Here is a 21581-nt window from a genome sequence, read left to right as displayed (position 1 = left end):
ATCTCTGCGGGTAAAAGCTCATAGTATAGAGTGATCACTGGAGCAAATGTACAAGAAAAATCTATGTAAAGTACCAGCAAGACTGCAGAGGTTACTCTTGAGGCTTCAGAGTTACGATTTCACTCTGAAATACCAGCCAGGAAGAGAAATGGTGCTGGTAGCTACCCTATCTCAGTTGTCACCACAAGAAAAATATGAGATAGAAGATCTAGGTATAAAGATTCGTCATCTACTGAACATAACACCACCAAAACTGAGTCAAATTAGAGACCAGCAAAGATGAGGTATTACAGCTGCTCTGTCAGCAAGTGATCCAGGGATGGCCTGATAAGATACAGCAAACACAGCCAGCAATACGGTAGTAGAGTCATAGAGTTATACAGCACAGAAACAGGCCCTTCGGCCCATTGTGTCTGTGTTGGCCATCAAGTACCTAACTATTCTAATCCCATTTTCCAGCACTTGGCCCATAGCCTTATATGCTATGGCGTTTCAAGTGCTCATCTAAATACTTCTTAAATGTTGTGAGGGTTCCTATCTCTACCACCTCTTCAGGCAGTGCGTTCCAGATTCCAACAAACCTCTGGGTGAAAAACGTTTTCCTCAAATCCCCTCTAAACCTCCTGCACCTTATCTTAAATCTATGCCCCCTGGTTATTGACCCCTCCGCTAAAGGAAAAATTTTCTTCCTATCTAACCTATCAATGCCCCTCATAACTTTGCATACCTCAATCAGGTCTCCCCTCAGCCTTCTCTGCTCTAAGGAAAACAACACTAGCCTTTTCAGTCTCTCTTCAGAGCTGAAATGCTCCAGCCCAGGCAACATCCTGGTGAATCTCCTCTGCACCCTCTCCAGTGCAATCACATCCTTCCTATAGTGTGGTGCCCAGAACTGTACACAGTACTCCAGCTGCGGCCTAACTAACGTTTTATACAGCTCCATCATAACCTCCCTGCTCTTATATTCTATGCCGGCTAATAAAGGCAAGTATCCCATATGCCTTCCTAACCACCTTATCTACCTGTGCTGCTGCCTTCAGTGATCTATGGACAAGTACACCAAGGTCCCTCTGACCCTCTGTACTTCCTAGGGTCCTACCATCCATTGTACATTCCCTTGCCATTGTACATTCCCTCCCAAAATTCATCACCTCACACTTCTCAGGATCAAATTCCATTTGCCACTGCTCCGCCCATCTTACCAGCCCATCTATATCGTCCTGTAATCTAAGGCTTTCCTCCTCACTATTTACGACACCGCCAATTTCCATGTTATCTACGAACTTACTGATCATACCTCCTATATTCACGTCTAAATCATTAATGTACACTATAAACAGCAAGGGTCCCAGCACCGATCCCTGTGGTACACAACTGGTCACAGACTGCCACTCGCAAAAACAACCCTCGACCATTACCCTTTGCCTCCTGCCACTAAGCCAATTTTGGATCCAATTTGCCAAATTGCCCTGGATCCCATGGGCTCTTACCTTCTTAACCAATCTCCCATGCGGGACCTTATCAAAAGCCTTACTGAAGTCCATGTAGACTACATCAACTGCTTTACCCTCATCAATACATCTCATCACCGCCTCGAAAAATCCAGTCAAGTTAGTTAGACATGATGTCCCCATGACAAAGCATGCTGACTATCCCTGATTAATCCCTGCCTCTCCAAGTGGAGATTAATCCTGTTCCTCATAATTTTTTCCAATAGTTTCCCAAGCACAGATGTTAGACTCACTGGCCTGTAAGAACCTGCTTTATCCCTGCTACCCTTCTTAAATAATGGTACCACATTCGCTGTCCTCCAATCCTCTGGTACTTCTCCTGTGGCCAGAGAGGATTTGAAAATTTGTGTCAGAGCCCCTGCTATCTCCTCCCTTGCCTCACATAACAGCCTGGGATACATCTCATCTGGGCCTGGGGATTTATCCACTTTTAAGCCCGTTAAAACAGCTAATACTTCCTCCCTTTCAATGCTAATATGTTCAAGTATATCACAATCCCCCTCCCTGATCTCTACACCTACATTGTCCTTCTCCATAGAGAACACAGATGAAAAGTAATCATTTAAAACCTCATCTATGTCCTCCGGCTCCACATACAGATTGCCACTTTGGTCCTTAATGGGCCCTACTCTTTCCCTGGTTATCCTCTTGCCCTTAATATACTTATAAAATGCCTTAGGATTTTCCTTTATCTTGGCTGCCACTGTTTTTTCATGTCCCCTCCTCGCTCTTCTAATTACTTTTTAAAGTACCCCCCCCCTACACTTTCTATACTCTTCTAGGGCCTCCACTGTTTTCAGCACTCTGAATCTGCCATAAGCCTCCTTGTTTTTCCTGATCCAATCCTCAATATCCCTTGAGATTTAAGGTTTCCTGGATTTGTTGGTCCTACCCTTCACCTTAATAGGTACATGTTGGCTCTGAACTCTCACTATTTCCTCTTTGAATGACTCCCACAGATCTGATGTCGACTTTCTTACAAGTAGCTGCTCCCAGTCTACTTTGGCCAGATCCTGTTTTATCATCTTAAAATCGGCCTTCCCACAATTCAGTACCTTTATTTCCGGTCCATCTTTGTCCTTTTCCATAACTACCTTAAATCTTACAGAGTTATGGTCACTATTCCCGAAATGATCCCCCCACTGACACTTCTACCACTTGTCCGGCTTCATTCCCTCGGATTAGGTCCAGTACTGCCCCTTCTCTTGTAGGACTTTCTACATGCTGGCTTAAAAAGCTCTGCTGTATGCATTTTAAGAATTCCGCCCCCTTTAAACCTTTTGCACTAAGACTATCCCAGTTAATATTGGGGAAGTTGAAATCCCCTACTATTATTACCCAATTATTTTTACACCTCTCTGAGATTTGCCTACATATCTGCTCCTTTATCTCTCCCTGACTGTCTGGAGGCCTGTAGTACATTCCCAGCCAAGTGATTGCCCCCTTTTTGTTTTTAATTTCGACCCATATGGCCTCATTTGGGGAACCTTCTAAGATATCATCCCTCCTTACTGCAGTAATTGACTCCTTGATCAACAGTGCAATGCCACCTCCTCTTTTACCCGCTCCCCTGTCATGCCTGAAGATTCTATACCTTGGAATATTGAGCTGCCAGTCCTGCCCCTCCCTCAACCATGCCTCTGTGATAGCAATAATATCATAATGCCATTTGCTAATCAATGCCCTCAATTCATCTGCCTTACTCGTAAGACTCATTACATTAAAATAGATGCAATCCAGCCTTGCATTTTTCATTTGTGCCTTAACAGGTCTACATCTGCTCTGCCTTCCAGACTGACTCTGTTTCTCTTCTATATTTGGCTATGCATTACCCCCTACTGTACCTCCACTCTGTATCCCATCCCCCTGCCAAATTAGTTTAACACCGCCACCCCACCCCCCCCCCCCCCCGCCCCCCCCAACAGCACTAGCAAACCTCCCAGCAAGGATGTTGGTCCAGTTCCGGTTCAGGTGCAACCCATCCAACAGGTCCCACCTTTGCCAGAAACAGACCCAGAGATCCAGGAAACTAAAGCCCTCCCTCCTGTACCATCTCCTCAGCCACACATTCATCTGCTGTATCCTCCTATTCCTATACTCACTAGCACGAGGCACCGGGAGTAATCCAGAGATTACAACCTTTGAGGTTCTGCTTTTTAATCTGCTACCTAGCCCCCTAAATTTTTTTGCAGGATCTTATCCCTCTTTCTACCTATGTCGTTGGTACCAATGTGTACCACGACCTCTGACTGTTCAGCTTCTCCCTTCAGAATGTCCTGCAGCCGCTCCATGACATCCTTGACCCTTGCACCAGGGAGGCAACATACCATCCTGGAGTCTCATTTGTGGCCACAGAAACACCTGTCTGTTCCCATCACAATTGAATTCCCTATCAGTATGGCTCTCCCATTCTTTTTCCTCCTCTCCTGTGCAGCAGAACCATCCATGGTGCCACGAACTTGGCTATTGCTGCTTTCCCCTGGGAGGCCATCCCCCCCAACAGTATCCAAAGCGGTATATCTGTTTGAGAGAGGAATGGCCACAGAGGATCCCTGCGCTACCTGCCTGTGCCTACTACTCCTCCTGGTGATCACCCATCCCTTTTCTGCCTCTGCAGCCATTACCTGTGGTGTTACCACCTCACTAAACATGCTATCCACGATGACCTCAGCATCGCAGATGCTCCACAGTGAGTCCATCCGCAGCTCCAGCCGCGCAATGCGGTCAGCTAGTAGCTGCAGCTGGACACACTTCCTGCACACATGGTCACCAGGGACACTGGAAGCGCCCCTGATTTCCAACATAGCACGGGAGGAGCATGCCATGGGGCTGATCTCTCCTGCCATGACTTAGCCTTAGATGTAGCTCCTTAGTTATTCCCTTTAATTTAGAGTACTAATTATGATAGGGACCTTATTCTACTCCAAACACCACCTACTACAATCTAAATTCCCTACCTTTACTTTTACTTCAGCTATTGAAAGTAGTAAAAAAGGGTAGAAGTACTCACCTGTTCCTACTTACCAATCAGCTGCCTCCCCTTGCAATGCGTCACTTTCTGAACTGTGACATCAGTCCTGGAACTCTCTCGCTGTCCCTGTGAGAGTGTGGTCTATCAGAGATGACATCTCACTAGAAGATGGGTTCTGCTGGCCGGATCCAGAATAATCATTCCCAAAACAATGCAGGAAGAACATCTCCAGAAGATACACGAAGGCCACATGGGAATGGAGAAGTGTAAGCTCAGAGCCAGATCAGCTGTGTACTGGATAGGCATATAGAAAGACATTGAAAATATGGTGTCTACATGCAATGTATGCTAAAAGTACAGAAACACACAGCAGAAAGAGATGATAGCTACTGAAGTACCACCCAGTTCATGGCATACTGTAGGGGCCGATTTATTCATACATAATCAAGAATGGTATCTCATAGTCGCAGACTGCTACTTAATCCAGAAGATGAAAGCCTTGAGAGCCACAACAATCCTTTCATCAGTAAGATTTCTGTTCGCTGAGTAAGGGATTCCTGAAAGATTAATATATGACAATGGCACCCAAATCACTTCCAAAGAATTTAAGGAATTCACTGAACAGTATGGGTTCAACACCATCACCTCATCACCACGGGTTTATAGAAAGACACATCCAGACAGTCAAAAGAGCCCTTGTGAAATGCTGAGAGATGAAGGGAAACCCAAAACCTGCCTTACTATCACTCCAATCCACACCTCTCAAGGCTGATATGAAATCACCTGCAGAGCTGTTGAATGGAAGAAAGTATAAGACAACTCTGCCAAGAAAAATACATCCTTCAAGTGACCAGGAGGAAGTGAGACAACAACTCAATGAAGCACAGGTAAGTGAAGACCAAAACTTCAACAAATATGCTGAATCCCTACCTGAGCTGTTGAAAGGACAAACTGTACACGTACAGGATCCAAGCATGAAAACCTGGAGCCCAGCAAAAGTTGTTGGTGAAGCTGAGACTCCAAGGTCGTACATCAATGAGGCCGAAACCAGTAAGCAAATGAGAAGGAACAGTATCCATAGTCGACCTACACCTGAACTGGAAAAATGGAAAAGACCATCAACAACACCGGAAACTTCATTATCTGGTGAGACGACATCAACAACGTCACCAGTAGGTGACACAACATTAGCAACAGCAAGCACGACTCCTACAATACCAGGAGTGACACACACAACATCGCCTGTGTAGCGTGTGTAAGATTTTTGTGTGTTTAGGTGGGTTATTGTTTAGTTTTTGACCCACAAGGTACAAACACTGGCTTCTTAATCAAGATAGAGAGTTTATTAAGTACAGCAAAAATATGCAAGCAATACTTAACCAAGGGCAGTAGTTATACAGCAGAATATAGGGTGTCCTTGATCCTTGTGTTCCGAGCTGCTGTGGCAGTGTCTTCTTTCTTGAGGTGTTCTGTCGAATGCAGGTTGGTTTCTTGAATCGGTGCGCACCAAGTTGTCCCAACACGTGTCATTTATGACCCCCCCTCTGAGTGTTCCTTCCTTCCATATTAGGTTACAGTCCACCTTAACCCTTCAGTCAGGTTTAACCTCACCTTCTGTACATTGTGCCTTCTTGATTAGTTTATAGTCATAGAGTCATAGAGTTATACAGCACAGAAGCAGGCCCTTCGTTCGGCCCATCGTATCTGTGCCAGCCGTACAGCACCCAACTATTCTAATCCCATATTCCTGCACTTGGCCCGTAGCCTTGTATGCTATGGTGTTTCAAGAACTCATCTAAATACTTCTTAAATGTTGTAAGGGTACCTGCCTCCACCAGGCAGTGTGTTCCAGATTCCAACCACCCTCTAGGTGATAAAATGCTTCCTCAAATCCCCCCTAAACCTCCTGCCCCTTACCCTAAATCTGTGCCCCCTGGTTCTTGAACCCTCCACTCAGGGAAAAAGTTTCTTCCTATCTAACCTATCAATGCCCCTCAAAATTTTGTATACCTCAATCACATCTCCCCTCAGCCTCCTCTGCTCTAAGGAAAACAACACTAGCCTTTTCAGTCTCTCTTCAGAGCTGAAATGCTCCAGCCCAGGCAACATCCTGGTGAATCTCCTTTGCACCCTCTCCAGTGCAATCACATCCTTCCTATAGTGTGGTGCCCAGAACTGTACACAGTACTCCAGCTACGGCCTAACTAGCGTTTTATACAGCTCCATCATAACCTCCCTGCTCTTATATTCTATGCCGGCTAATAAAGGCAAGTATCCCATATGCCTTCCTAACCATCTTATTGACCTGTGCTGCTGCCTTCAGTGATCTATGGACAAGTACACCAAGGTCCTTCTGACTTTCTGTACTTCCTAGGGTCCTACCATCCATTGTATATTCCCTTGCCTTGTTAGTCCTCCCAAAATACATCACCTCACACTTCTCAGGATTAAATTCCATTTGCCACTGCTCTGCCCAACTTACCAGCCCATCTATATCTCCCTGTAATCAAAGGATTTCCTCCTCACTATTTACAACACCACCAACTTTCGTGTCATCTGCGAACTTACTGATCATACCTCCTATATTCACGTCTAAATCATTAATGTACACTACAAACAGCAAGGGTCCCAGCACCGATCCCTGTGCTACACCACTGGTCACAGGCTTCCAATCGCAAAAACAGTCCTCGACCATTACCCTCTGCCTCCTGCCACTAAGCCAATTTTGGATCCAATTTGCCAAATTGCCCTGGATCCCATGGGCTCTTGCCTTCTTAGCCAATCTCCCATGTGGGACCTTACTGAAATCCATGTATACTACATCTACTGCTTTACCCTCATCGACACGTTTAGTTACCTCCTCGAAAAATTCAATCAGGTTAGTTAGGCACGATCTCCCCGTGACAAAGCCATGCTGACTATACTGGATTAATCCCTGCCTCTCCAAGTGGACATTTATCCTGTACCTCATAATTTTTTCCAATAGTTTCCCATCACTGATGTTAGACTCACTGGCCTGTAATTACCTGGTTTATCCCTTCTACCCTTCTTGCATAATGGTACCACATTCGCTGTCTTCCAATCCTCTGGTACCTCTCCTGTGGTCAGAGAGGATTTGAAAATTTGTGTCAAAGCCCCTGCTATCTCCTCCCTTGCCTCACATAACAGCCTGGGATACATCTCATCTGGGCCTGAGGATTTATCCACTTTTAAGCCCATTAAAACAGCTAATATTTCCTCCCTTTCAATGATAATATGTTCAAGTATATCATAATCCCCCTCCATGATCTCTACACCTACATTGTCCTTCTCCATAGTGAACACCGATGAAAAGTAATCATTTAAAACCTCACCTATGTCCTCTGGCACCACACAAAGATTGCCATATAGTAGTCAGATTACAGCAGATATGACCCTACCTTCTGTACATTGTCTCTGCAGACAGCTTGATGGCCCAGTCATTATCACACAATGGGGAATGTTTGCTGTCAATTCAAGTCTTGAATGGTCTCTTTATTTGCATTATCATCCTTAGTGAGGCCTAGACAGCCCCCCACTTTACTTTCATTTTTAGTCATTTTTAGTTATTTTTTCTTCCTTTTTTTTTTGGCATTCCTTTTTACATTTTTTACAATCTTTTTTTGTATTTATTTCAGTTCATCTTAGTTTGTTCAGTTTGCTCACCCACTGTTTTTTTCAGGTTGTTTGTCTTCAGGTTTGCACTTGATGTTCAATATTCAGTATATTCACACCTAATCTGTACTAATGCTTTGTCTTTCAACAAACCATTAACATATTGTTTGCCTTTGCTCCGTGACCTTTTGGTCAGCTATGTGGCCTGGTCCAATCTGCACCTTCTCCTTTGTTATCTCTTGCCCAACCCCCACCTCACTTGTTTATAATCTGTGACTTTTCTAATATTTGTCAGTTCCGAAGAAGGGTCACTGACCCGAAACGTTAACTCTGCTTCTCTTTCCACAGATGCTGCCAGACCTGCTGAGTGAATCCAGCATTTCTTGTTTTTGTTCTACCAAGTCTATTCCTTATTGTGACTGAATCTGTCTTAGTTTGAAATGCAGAATGAGCATCCGGTCTCATAGCAACGCTTCTTCTGGCATGGCCTTGTGAAAGTAACACTGTCTTCCACCTTCTTCCAATATACAAATATACATTTCATATAACAACATGATTCTAAACACAAAGTCCACAACTTAGTTCTAATCTAATACATTGATATATATATATATATATATATCAAAGTATAACTATTCCTGAGCATAACCACAACATCATTTGAAATTATTCTAATTTAAAACATAGCATCTCATGTGGGTTTTAACAGACCATAACGTATACAAATTCATCCAACAGATAAAACGTGGCAGATATTAACCCTTTAGAACCTACATGTGCCAACTCACCACTGAGAGCAACGAATGCCAAGTCTACAAGATGGAGTTACCGCCTAAGCGATAAAATGAATAATATTTTTAGAAAAGAAAATAAGCTATAAAAAAGACTCTGAAAGGGTTTGGTTTATTTCTAAAAGTCAACCATTAATCTTGTTTAGTTTGGAATAAATAGGTTAACCATTGGAACCCTTATATTGATAAAGATGCACTATGTTTTTAAAGAGGGATGTTATATATTGTTATATTATCTGTAATCAACGAGAAACTAATTAGCTGGGAACTAATTGTTATAGGTAAGTGTTCCAGGGAGCAACATTCATGGCTGTTCTGGAGAGTCATGTGACATGTACCATTACACCAGCCTACAGACAGTTCTCACCAGGTAGCATGGAAGCTGAAAGAAATAAACAAAGAGCTCCAGCCTTTCCAAGTCTAAAGTGTAATTATTTCTAACTTATGGGAACCAGAAGACAACCAGGAGACATAACAGCTAGAATATGATTCCAGGTCACTGTCTAGACCATGCCAAAAAAACAAATCCTTTTGCTATGGATCTCATACTGATTATTCCTGTGTGTTCAGTGTAGCATTCTGCCAGAATCTTATTTCTCAAAGAACTAGATACCACCACTCTATGGCCCCACTTAATGCAGCCCTTTTCACATGACAACTCATTGTGACGATTGTGAAAATGTTTCAGTTCCTTATCTGTACATTGGTCAAATTCTGTCCATCTATTCAATGTCTGTTCATATAATCTTTCAACACTGAGTTTTTCTGAGTTTCAGTGGCAATTTTAGTTGCAGTGTTTAGAAAGTCATCATCTTCTACTCCTATTGTGAAGATTGCACCTTCACTGCATACTTCCAAGCCCTCATGCGGCAAACGCAACAGTGGGTTAGCAATAGCATTCTCTTTCGAACTGCGATATTCGATGTTGTCGTCGTCAGAGAAGTACAGCCACAGCCCACTGCTGCATTCTTGATACGGCCATTGTCGGTATTGTAGACTTTGGTCCCAGAACAGCTATTAGGGGTTTATGAGCTGTTACTAGCGTGACGTTTCTACACAGCAAAAACTGGTGAAAAGTTTTGATTTCGAAGATGATTCCAAATGCTTTCTTTTCTATCTGCATGTAGTTAACTTCACTCTTTGTCACGGTACGTGATACAGATGTTCTGGGCTTCTCTTGACCATCATCCATGACATGACTAATCACTGCTCCAACTCCATAGTTTAAAACATCACATGCTGTCTTCAGGTCACGATTTGTGTCGTAATGAATGGGTAATGCATCACTTCCACGCATCATAAACATCTTGTTGTGCTTTAGACCATTCCCATTTCACATCTTTCTTCAATAACTCATGGAGTGGAGCTAACATTGTTACAAGCTCAGGCAGAAATCATGAGTAGGATTGGGCCATGGCTAGAAAAGATCTAAGCTCAGACACATCTTTTGGCTTTGGGGTATTGACTATAGCCTCTATATTCTCTTTCACTGGCTGTAGTCCTTTTTTGTTGATTTTCAGGGCAGGTGCACTACCTCGGATTGCATGAAAGCACAGATGCTCTTTTTCAACTTTACGTTATGATCGCTGAGCCTTTTTGACGCTTCATCCAACACTTGAAGATTCACTTCCTCTGTAGCAGTTGTGATCAATACATCATCCTGATTGCACAAGGAATGCGACGCTCCTTGCAAAATCTTATCCATTGTAGGTAGGAAGATTTTTGGAGAAGACTTCATAACCCCATGTGTGTGTTTATTGAGATACTGCTGACTGTCTCGAATCATATTGATCTGGGCATAAGCATGGGACAAATCCAACTTTGTGAATAGCTTGGATCCTGCTAACTCCGCATACAAATCTTGAGAGGTTGGAAGTGGATACTGCTCATCATCCATTGCCTGGTTGATTGTGACTTTGTAGTCCCTGCATAGTCTTATGGTTTTGTCTGAATTGGGCACCACCACAATTGAGGTTGCCCAATCACTGATCAGTTTTCACTTGCACACCATTTCTCTCTAGCTTCTTCAGCTCCTCTTCAACCTGGGTTTTGAGAGCTTAAGGAACCAGCCTAGCCTCGCAATATACTGGTTTTGCACCAGGCCTAATTTGGATGTGTGCTTTCACACTGATTATACCTTCATAACTATCCTCAAAAATGTTCCTGTAACTTTTCAATAGCTGATCAAGCTTCTTGATCGGCTCAACTTGGAAAATATATTTCCAATCTAACTTCATCTTATGAAGTCGGTCTGTGCCCATTAATGTTGGTTTATTGACATATCTCATGACCACAATGGGTAACTTAAGGAATTTCTAACATCTTAATTAAAGCACTTGGCATTTCTGTACTGACATGCTTGTGCCACGTGGTTGCCCTTACAGCGATAACAAGACACTAAACCTCTATCACCAGCACTCTTCTGACTAGGTCTCTCTACTTTAGGCTTAGCGGAAGCCTTGTGGACAGTGGACAGATGTTGTAATAGTCACTGGCATAGGATAAAATTCCTGAGCATTCTTTGATGCCATATCTATAGAAAGGGTAATCTTAAACGCTATCTCAAATGTAGGATTTTGTGTGTTTATAACTTCGATTGGATTCTTTCATCCACCAATTCATGCACAAATCTGTCTCATAATGCATGGTCTAAGAATGTGCCAAAGTTGCAATGTAGTTTTTTTTTATTCATTCATGGGATGTGGGCATCACTGGCTAGGACAGCATTTATTGCCTATCCCTAATTGCCCTTGAGAAGGTGGTGGTGAGCTGCCTTCTTGAACCGCTGCAGTCCATGTGGGGAAGGTACACCCACAGTGCTGTTTGGAAGTTCCAGGATTTTGACCCAGCAACAGTGAAAGAACGGTTATATAGTTCCAAGTCAGGATGGTGTGTGGCTTGGAGGGGAACTTGCAGATGGTGGTATTCCCATTCAACTGCTGCTCTTGTCCTTCTGGGTGGTAGAGGTTGTGAGTTTGGAAGGTGCTGTCTAAGGAGCTTTGGTGAGTTGCTGCAGTGCATCTTGTAGATGGTACACACTGCTGCCCCTGTGCATTGGTGGTGGAGGGAGTGAATATTTGTGGATGGGATGCCAATCAAGCGGGCTGCTTTATCCTGGATGGTGTCAAGCTTCTTGAGTGTTGTTGGAACTGCACCCATCCAGGCAAGTGGAGAGTATTCCATCACACTACTGAGTTGTGCCTTGTAGATGGCGAACAGGCTTTGGGGAGTCAGGAGGCGAGTTACTCGCCTCAGGATTCCTAGCCTCTGACCTGCTCTTGCAGCCATGGTATTTATATGGCTACTCCAGTTCAGTTTCTGGTCAATGGTAACCCCCAGGATGTTGATAGTAGGAGATTCAGTGATCGTAATGCCATTGAATGTCAAGGGGAGATGGTTAGATTCTCTCTTGTTTGAGATGGTCATTGCCTGGCACTTGTGTGGCGCGACTGTTACTTGCCACTTATCAGCCCAAGCCTGGATATTGTCCAGGTCTTGCTGCATTTCTACACAGACTGCTTCAGTACCTGAGGAGTCACAAATGGTGCTGAACATTGTGCAATCATCAGCGAACATCCCCACTTCTGACCTTATGATTAAAGGAAGGTCATTGATGAAGCAGCTGAAGATGGTTGGGTCTAGGACACTACCCTGAGGAACACCTGCAGTGATGTCCAGGAGCTGAGATCGTTGACCTCCAACAACCACAACCATCTTCCTTTGTGCTAGGTATGACTCCAACCAAGGGAGAGTTTTCCCTTCATTCCCATTAACTACAGTTTTGCTAGGGCTCCTTGATGCCATACTCGGTCAAATTTTGCCTTGATGTCAAGGGCAGTAACTCTGACCTCACCTCTTGAGTTCAGCTGTTTTGTCCACGTTTGAACCAAGGCTGTAATGAGGTCAGGAGCTGAGTGGCCCTGGCGAACCCCAAACTGAACGTCACTGAGAAGGTTATTGCTAAGCAAGTGCCACTTAATAGCACTGTCGATAACACCTTCCATCACTTTACTGATGATCGAGAGCAGATTGATGGAGCAGTAATTGGCTGGGTTGGATTTGTTCTGCTTTTTGTGTACAGGACATACTTGGGCAATTTTCCACATTGCGAGGTAAATGCCAGTGTTGTAGCTGTACTAGAACATCTTGGCTAGGGGCGCGGCAAGTTCTGGAGCACAGGTCTTCAGTACTATTGCCGGAATATTGTCAGGACCCATAGCCTTTGCAGTATCCAATGCCTTCAGTCGTTTCTTGATATCATGTGGAGCGAATCGAATTGGCTGAAGACTGGCATCTGTGATGCTGGGGACTTCAGGAGGAGGCCAAGACGGATCTTCCACTCGGCACTTCTGGCTGAAGATTGTTGCAAATGTTTCAGCCTTATCTTTTGCACTGATGTGCTGGGCTCCCCCATCATTGAGGATGGGGATATTTGTGCAGCCACATCCTCCAGTTAGTTATTTACTTGTCCACCACCATTCATGACTGGACGTGACAGGACTGTAGAGCTTAGATCTGAGCCGTTGGTTGTGGAATCTCTTAGCTCTGTCTATCGCATGTTTCTTACACTGGCACGCAAGTAGTCCTGAGTTGTAATTTCACCAGACTGACACCTCATTTTGAGGTATGCCTGGTGCTGCCCTTGGCATGCCCTCCTGCACTCTTCACTGAACCAGGTTTGATCCTCTGGCTTGATGGTAATGGTCAAGTGGGGGATATGCTGGGCCATGAAGTTACTGATTGTGGTTGAGTACAAGTCTGCTGCTGCTGATGGCTCACAGCGCCTCATGGATGCACAGTTTTGAGTTTCTAGATCTGTTTGAAATCTATCACATATAGCACAGTGGTAGTGCCACACAACACAATGGAGGGTATCCTCAATGTGAAGATGGAAATTCGTCTCCACAAGGATTGTGCGGTGGTCACTCCTACCAATACTGTCATGGACAGATGCATCTGCGACAGACAGATTGGTGAGGACGAGGTCAAGAATATTTTTCCCTCTTGTTGGTTCCCTCACCACCTGCCACAGACCCAGTCTAGCAGCTATGTCCTTTGGGACGCAGCCAGCTCAGTCAGTAGTGGTGCTATCAAGCCTCTCTTGGTGATGGACATTGAATCCCCCAGCCAGAGTACATTCTGTGCCCTTGCCACCTTCAGTACTTCATCCAAGTGGTGTTCAACATGGAGCAGTACTGATTCATCAGCTGAGGGAGGGCGGTAGGTAGTAATCAACAGGACGATTCCTTGCCCATGTTTGACCTGATGCCATGAGATTTCTTAGGGTCCGGAGTTGATGTTGAGGACTCCCAGGGCAACTCCCTCCCGACTGTATACCACTGTGCCACAATGTACTCATGAACTGTTTCATGACTTTTCTGATTTTTCGTTCCAAATTTGTAGCTTTTCGCTATCTCTGGTGGCTTTGGATTGAAATGTTCCTCCAACTTGGTGATGATTGTTTTGAATAAGACATCTTTTGCCTTGTTGGGAGCAAGGTTTGTTAGTGTGCCATACACTTCCAGCCAATTTCCATCAGCAAAATTGCTTTCATGCCCTCTAGAATTGCCTTATTCTGAGTCTTGACCTCTTCACTTTCACCTTCATGCTCCAAAATGTTATTAATTCTGAAAAACATGTCCATTCCTTCAATATATGAACTGAACTGAATAGTTCTTGAACCCCCTCATATGCTCCTAGCTTTCCAATGTATCCCATGAGCACAGCCATATTGTCCCATTTTCAAATTCACAGTAACCCAGTAAATACTTTACTGCGGTTGCCTATAGCCAAGATATCTAAAATCAGTCTAGTCAGTGGTTGAAAATATTCTCTTCCCCAAATGAGCACTTGAATCCCATGCACGTTCAGACGCTGCGGCATCCCATTCAACTGAGGAGATAGTTTGAGGTTCAGACTTTGCACAATCCAGCCAAAATCTCCTCCATCTGAGCAAGTAGGTCAGGGTGGCACTAGCGGAAGGCTGGCAGCTCAGCAGTCTCAGCAGTGCCACTGCTAGCTGTGGCCATGGTGAGGCTGCAGCTCCAAGATGAGGGCGCCTCACCATTTTGGCATCTTTGAAGAAGAGGGAGCTGGGCCAGGCAGGGAGGCCCCGGCTATCGGGGTGGGGGTGGGGGGAGTGCAGTGAAGCAGTGGTCACAGTGCACTGGCAATGCTATTGCTTTGGGGGGGTGGGGAATGGGTTACAATTGATGCCGAGGGTCTTTCCACATAATAGTGGGCCCTCCCAATGCAGGCATTTTGTCTGCAGGGCCATTAATTGGCCACCACTGGCAATATGGCATGGCAGCAGGATGTCTTCGAGCTCCCCTCCTGATACCGTCTCCTGACATATTGCCAGTCCTACCACCTCCCAGCCTGTCTTTGATGGGCTGGGAAAATTCAGCCCACTGTTCCTCTGAGATGTACAGGGAACTGCTCTCCTGGTTGCTGAGGCTGCTGTTCCTCCAAATGTTTGTCCACCCTGAATAAAAAAATGCAAAAATGGCACCTATGATAAACTGAAAATACTTAGGGTGAATAAAGCAAACAAATTAAAAAGAAGCAATCTCTAACCTCTAAATTCCCTTGTCAATCCAATAATCAAGGAAGCACAAAGATCCTAATTATCAAAATGCCTGCAGGTGATTGTCCCTTTAAGTAGTTTTTCCAGTTATGTCATTCATTTTCTGATGTTTCAGTGTTTTCACCTCTCAACTGACCGAAGACAGCGTGGTTTTTTTAAAAAAGTGTTTTAATCCCTAATCATTCTCATGGCTGACAAAAAGGCAAATGACAGGTTTTTTCATAAGTTTAAAAGAAAGATAGTTGTTTATTACACAACACCCGAAAATATATGCACCTTCACCCACTCTCACACACATACAGATACACACACACAAGAAAAGATAGAGATTCAAAGATAAAATGTGTTTAGGTCTGATGGTTTAAAAAAGTGTTCACTGTAAAACTTGCTTTTTCTCCAGGGTGAAGACTTGAAACGGTGCAGGCCTGGTTTTCCTTTTCTGGTTCACTGAACAAAACTCTGGAAGGTTCAGGAGGACGAATGCATTGTTGCAGATTTCTCTTGTTATATCTCAGTCAATGGCAAAAGCCTGGTTCAGTTTCTCAGGTAGAGAGTTCAAGGCCAACTCCAGTCTCTGCCTACATGTAGTTTTAAAATGGTGATCTTTGGCAGGGTCTTTCTTCGCTGGAATAGATGGAATTCTCACTTTTGAACTAATAACTGAATTAAAAGCAATGCTGATTCTGCTCCGATCGTTCCAGAATGCATGGTCACAATCCTTTCTCCTGATTGGTCAGTTTGAATCTGGGTTGCTTTGGGCGCGCCTCAAGTCTGTTTGGGTTTGTTTCATAAGTTCATTGTATAGTTCATACTTTCTCCTGTGTGAGCATGACATAGTCCCACCAGATATTACTAAGCTGTGTGGCTGTTAGGATAGACTTCTGTTTTGCCCAGTTAAGGTAGTATTGTGGTCCGAATGAAACCATGGGATGTTGTTTTGAATATATTCATCAGGCACCTGCTGGTTTCTGGCCAATGTGTTTCCAACCTCAGTCAGATGCACGGTTAAAATAGTGATGGGGGAGTTTCCAACAGGAACGGGGTAGCGAGGAATCTCTTGCAATTTTAACACCTCACTTACCCGTGTTCCCACTGAGCAGGTGGAACTCAAATGGGTCCCTGGGATAACCAGTAACGCAGTTCTTAGAGATCTGGGGATGTCACCGATAAATCTAAACTGCCAGCGGCCCAGACAAAACAATGATTCGTTTCAAGAGGTGAAACTCACGCTGAACCGCACAACTGCTCCCACCAGGGAAGGTTCAAAGCCCTGACATAGAAACTCAATATTTCCTCGGAGCATCACTGTCTCATTCTTCCGTCTGTTCTCCAAGATACGTGCAGATTGAAGCAGACACAAGCCAGTCATGAACGGAGAACAGCTGTCTCCAAGCAGTGACCTTAGCAATATGATGTAAAACATCTATCACTGTGAAAGGCACTTGCTCCACGCAGGGCGCGAGAGCAAAGAGAACTTTCCATAAGCCAGACACATGACCAATCCCATTCAGGGCAGATAGCTCAAACACTAAAAGATTTCCCAGCTGAGACTTTATGGCAACAGTCAGAGAGTGATGATGTACGATTTGAACTATCTGTGGCCCAGTGCGATTCCCATCCTTGACACCACTGCTGCCATCAGGATGAAGATACAGGATGTGTTTTGTCAAGTGGTTGTCCCGAAGTCCCAGATATAGAATTAGGCCACAGAATCCAGTCCAGAATATAACTCTCACAATTGTTGCTCTGTGTGTTTATACATAATCATGGACCAGTTTTAGAGTGCTTTCAAAATGTTTTGTTTGCACACTGCAGCTTCTATTATTTTTTACAATGCATTTGAAATAAAACTTAGTAAAAGAAAAATACTGAAGCATAAACTAAGTTGTCAAAATTTTAAAAGGAGAAAAACAATCATGATTCATTTATAAGTATTAGCTCTTTAAAAATTAGTCATTATTAAACTTTATAAAATATGCATTTGATGCCATTCTCCCTGGTATTAATCTTATTAAATACAACCTGATTATTAATAAAGCCTGATCTGGTATTATTGGAAATTGCATATTGATTACAACATCTTCTGTGAAACATTGAACCCACTTAGTTGTGCCTAGTAAATACTATGGCCTGAAAATTGCTCCAGCCTAAGAGTGCAATGACAGCTTGAGTTTGACAGGAGAAATTGGAAACCAGTTTCCAGAGGGTTTCTACACCATTCAGAGAAATGCACATTGCAATCTGAGTGGAGAGTCTTCTTCGACCTGCCTCAGTTGATTACCAGCAACTGTTGGGACATGTCGTAGGCTGTTCCCAAGCGACCCACTAATTCCACCATATGCACCCCAGGCTGGACCCCAGCAGTACCTATGTTTGCTGAGAGTGGTGTCAATTTGAACTTCAAGTGTGCTTCACCATACTTGTACATTTCTCACATTAAAGGGAGCCCATAGAAACATAGAAAATAGGAGCAGGAGTAGGCCATTTGGCCCTTCGAGCCTGGTCCGCCATTCATTATAATCATGGCTGATCATCCAACTCAGTAGCCTGTTCCCACTTTCGCCCCAGACCCTTTGGTCCCTTTAGACCCAAGAGCTATATCTAACTCCTTCTTGAAAACATGCAATGTTTTGGCCTCAACTGCTTTCTGTGATAGCGATTTCCACAGACTCACCACTCACTGGGTGAAGAAATTTCTCCTCATCTCAGTCTTGAAGGGTTTACCCCGTATCCTTAGACTATGACCCCTGGTTCTGGACTCCCCCACCATCGGGAACATCCTTCCTATATCTACCCTGTCAAGCCCTGTTAGAATTTTAGAATCCCCTCTCACTCTTCTGAACTCCAGCTAATATAATCCTAACTGATTCAATCTCTCCTCATATGTCAGTCCCGCCATCCCAGGAATCATTCTGGTAAACCTTCGCTGCACTCCCTCTATAGAAAGAACCTCCTTCCTCAGATAAGGAGACCAAAACTGCACACAATATTCCAGGTGTGGCCTCAACAAGGCCCTGTAATTCTGTAGCAATTTTACAATTACAACTGCTCCTGTACTCAAATCTTCTCACTATGAATGCCAACATACCATTTGCCTTTTTTACCACCTGTTGCACCTTACCTTCAGCGACTGGTGTACCAGAACACCCAGGTCTCGCTGCATATTCCCCTCTCTCAGTTGATAGCCATTCAGATAATAATCTGCCTTCCTGTTTTTGCTACCAAAGTGGATAACCTCACATTTACCCACATTATACTGCATCTGCCATGCATTAGCCCACTCACTCAACTTGTCCAAATCACCCTGAAGTCTCTCTGCATCCTCCTCACAACTCACCCTCCCACCCAGTTTTGTGTCATCTGCAAATTTGGAGATATTACATTTAGTTCCCTCATCTAAATCATTAATATATATTGTGAATAGCTGGGGTCCTCGCACCGATTCCTGCGGTACCCCACTAGTCACTGCCTGCCATTTGGAAAAAGACCCATTTATCCCTACTCTTTGTTTCCTGTCCGCCAACCAATTTTCTATCCATCTCAATACACTATCCCCAATCCCATGCGCTTTAATTTTACATGCCAATATCTTATGTGGGACTTTGTCGAAAGCCTTCTGAAAGTCCAAATGAACCACATCCACTGGCTCCCCCTCATCAACTCTACTAGTTACGTCCTCGAAGAATTCTAGTCGATTTGTCAAGCATGATTTCCCTTTTGTAAATCCATGCTGACTCTGCCCGATTCTACCACTGTTCTCTAAGTGCTCTGCTATAAAATCTTTGATAATGGACTCTAGAATTTTCCCTACTACTGACGTCAGGCTGACTGGTCTATAATTCCCTGCTTTCTCTCTACTTCCCTTTTTAAATAGTGGGGTTACATTAGCTACCCTCCAATTTGTAGGAACTGTTCCAGAGTCTATAGAATCTTAGAAGATGACCACCAATGCATCCATTATTTCTAGGGCCAATTCCTTAAGTACTCTGGGATGCAGACCATCAGGCCCTGGGGATTTATTGGCCTTCAATCCCATCAATTTCCCCAACACCATTTCTCTACTAATACTGATTTCTTTCAGTTCCTCTCTCTCACTAAGCCCTGTGTTCCCTAACATTTCTGGTATGATATTTGTGTTCTCCTTTGTGAAGACAGAACCAAAGTATGCATTTAGTTGGTCAGCCATTTCTTTATTCCCCATAATAAATTCCCCTGTTTCTGACTGTAAGGGACCTACATTTGTCTTCACCAATCTTTTTCTCTTCACATACCTATAGAAACTTTTACAGTCAGTTTTTATGTTCCCCGCAAGCTTGCTCTCGTATTCTATTTTCCCCTTCTTAATCAAGCCCTTGGTCCTCCTTTGCTGAATTCTAAACTGCTCACTATCCTCAGGTCTGTTCTTTTTCCTGGCAAATTTATATGCCTCTTCCTTGGATCTAATGCTATCTCTAATTTCCCTTGTAAGCCATGGTTTGGCTACCTTTCCCATTTTACTTTAGTGTCAGATAAGGATAAACAATTGTTGCAGTTCATCCATGCGCTCTTTAAATGTTTGCCATTGCCTATCCACCATCATCCCTTTAAGTAACGTTTCCCAATCTGTCATGGCCAACTCGCGCCTCATACCTTCATAGTTTCCTTTACTAAGATTCAAGACTCTTGTCTCAGAATCAACTACGTCACTCTCCATCTTGATGAAGAATTCTATCATATTATGGTCGCTCGTCCCCAAGGGGTCTCACACCACTAGATTGTCAATTATTCCTCTCTCGTTACACAATACCCAGTCTAGGATAGCCTGTTCTCTAGTTGGTTCCTCAACGTATTGGTCCAGAAAACTATCCCGTATACACTCCAAGAATTCCTCCTCTACGGTATTGTGACTAATTTGATTTGTCCAATCTATGTGCAGATTAAAGTCATCCATAATTACAGATGTTCCTTTATCGCCTGCATCTCTAATTTCCTGTTTAATGCCCAAGTGTTTAGAATTGCCACCACCTGTAAGGAAGCCCTCCTCACTGCTGCTGTATTGATTGCAGTCTTCAGCCAGAGCAGGCTTATGACCAGCAAGATTCTGATCCGCACACTGTGCAGGTGCCCCTGTCGTGCCACTACAGGCACATGGCACCTTCCCCATTATTTAAATGACCCTGTCCCTGGTATTGAGACAGGGTTTTCCCAATTCAAAGAAGCAGGCACAAATTCCATTCTATGCACTTCCGGCAGTGGAACTGTCAGTGGCAGTATCATACCCTTAAGTTCCAATGAGGCCTACTCATTCTAATGACCAAACTGTCAAAATGCCAGTCATTATAGACTTTCAAAACTCTATTTGGTTTTAGCCTTTCAGTTTTCAACAGTCTGTCATTACATTTTCATTCACAGTTTCCCTTATTAGTGCTTCAAGCCCTGTAAGATGCTCATTTATTCTGCGTTGCATCAAGTTGCAAGGACTGAGGAAAGACCTGAAACATCAGCTGACTGACTTTTTTTCTCCATAGATACTGCCTGACCTGCTAAGTATTTAGAGCATTTTTCTGTTTCTGTTTTCAAGCTGCAATGACTCTCCGGCCACACATTCAAGGAGTTGTCCAAGAAATAGATGTCAATTGATTATAGATAATTGCAGTGAAACCGATTCCATTGTTGATCTGCTGCTATATTAAGTAATGCACGTCAGCCTTGTTATTTGTTAACTGAGTTGCTTTTAATTGTCCAGAACACAAATAAATTTTTACCTCCGATTCAACTGAGATATATCTTGATAAAGCGGTCACTCCAAAGCTCTGCTGCTGGTACAAGGCCTTGCAAAATTATTGCTTCAGTGTCCATCATATTTATTGGTGTATGTTATAATGGATTGGTAAAAAAAAAGGCTCTGTTAATGGTTAATTAAAGTCATTGAAGGACACAATGCTTCTCTTGACACAAAACAGGGTATTAAAAACGGCACTTGACAGACAGCTGCAAACTTCAGCAAGACATTGCTGCAGACAGCACAGTATGTAACTTAGGAAAAGTAATTCAGGGCTTTTCCACGAGAGCATGGATAAGTAACTTAGATTTATGTAACCAAAATATTT

This window comes from Heterodontus francisci, chromosome 27 (assembly GCF_036365525.1).
Source record: "Heterodontus francisci isolate sHetFra1 chromosome 27, sHetFra1.hap1, whole genome shotgun sequence".
NCBI lineage: Eukaryota > Metazoa > Chordata > Chondrichthyes > Heterodontiformes > Heterodontidae > Heterodontus > Heterodontus francisci.
The sequence above is the reverse complement of the archived record's forward strand: the minus strand, read 5'-3'. Positions refer to the sequence as shown.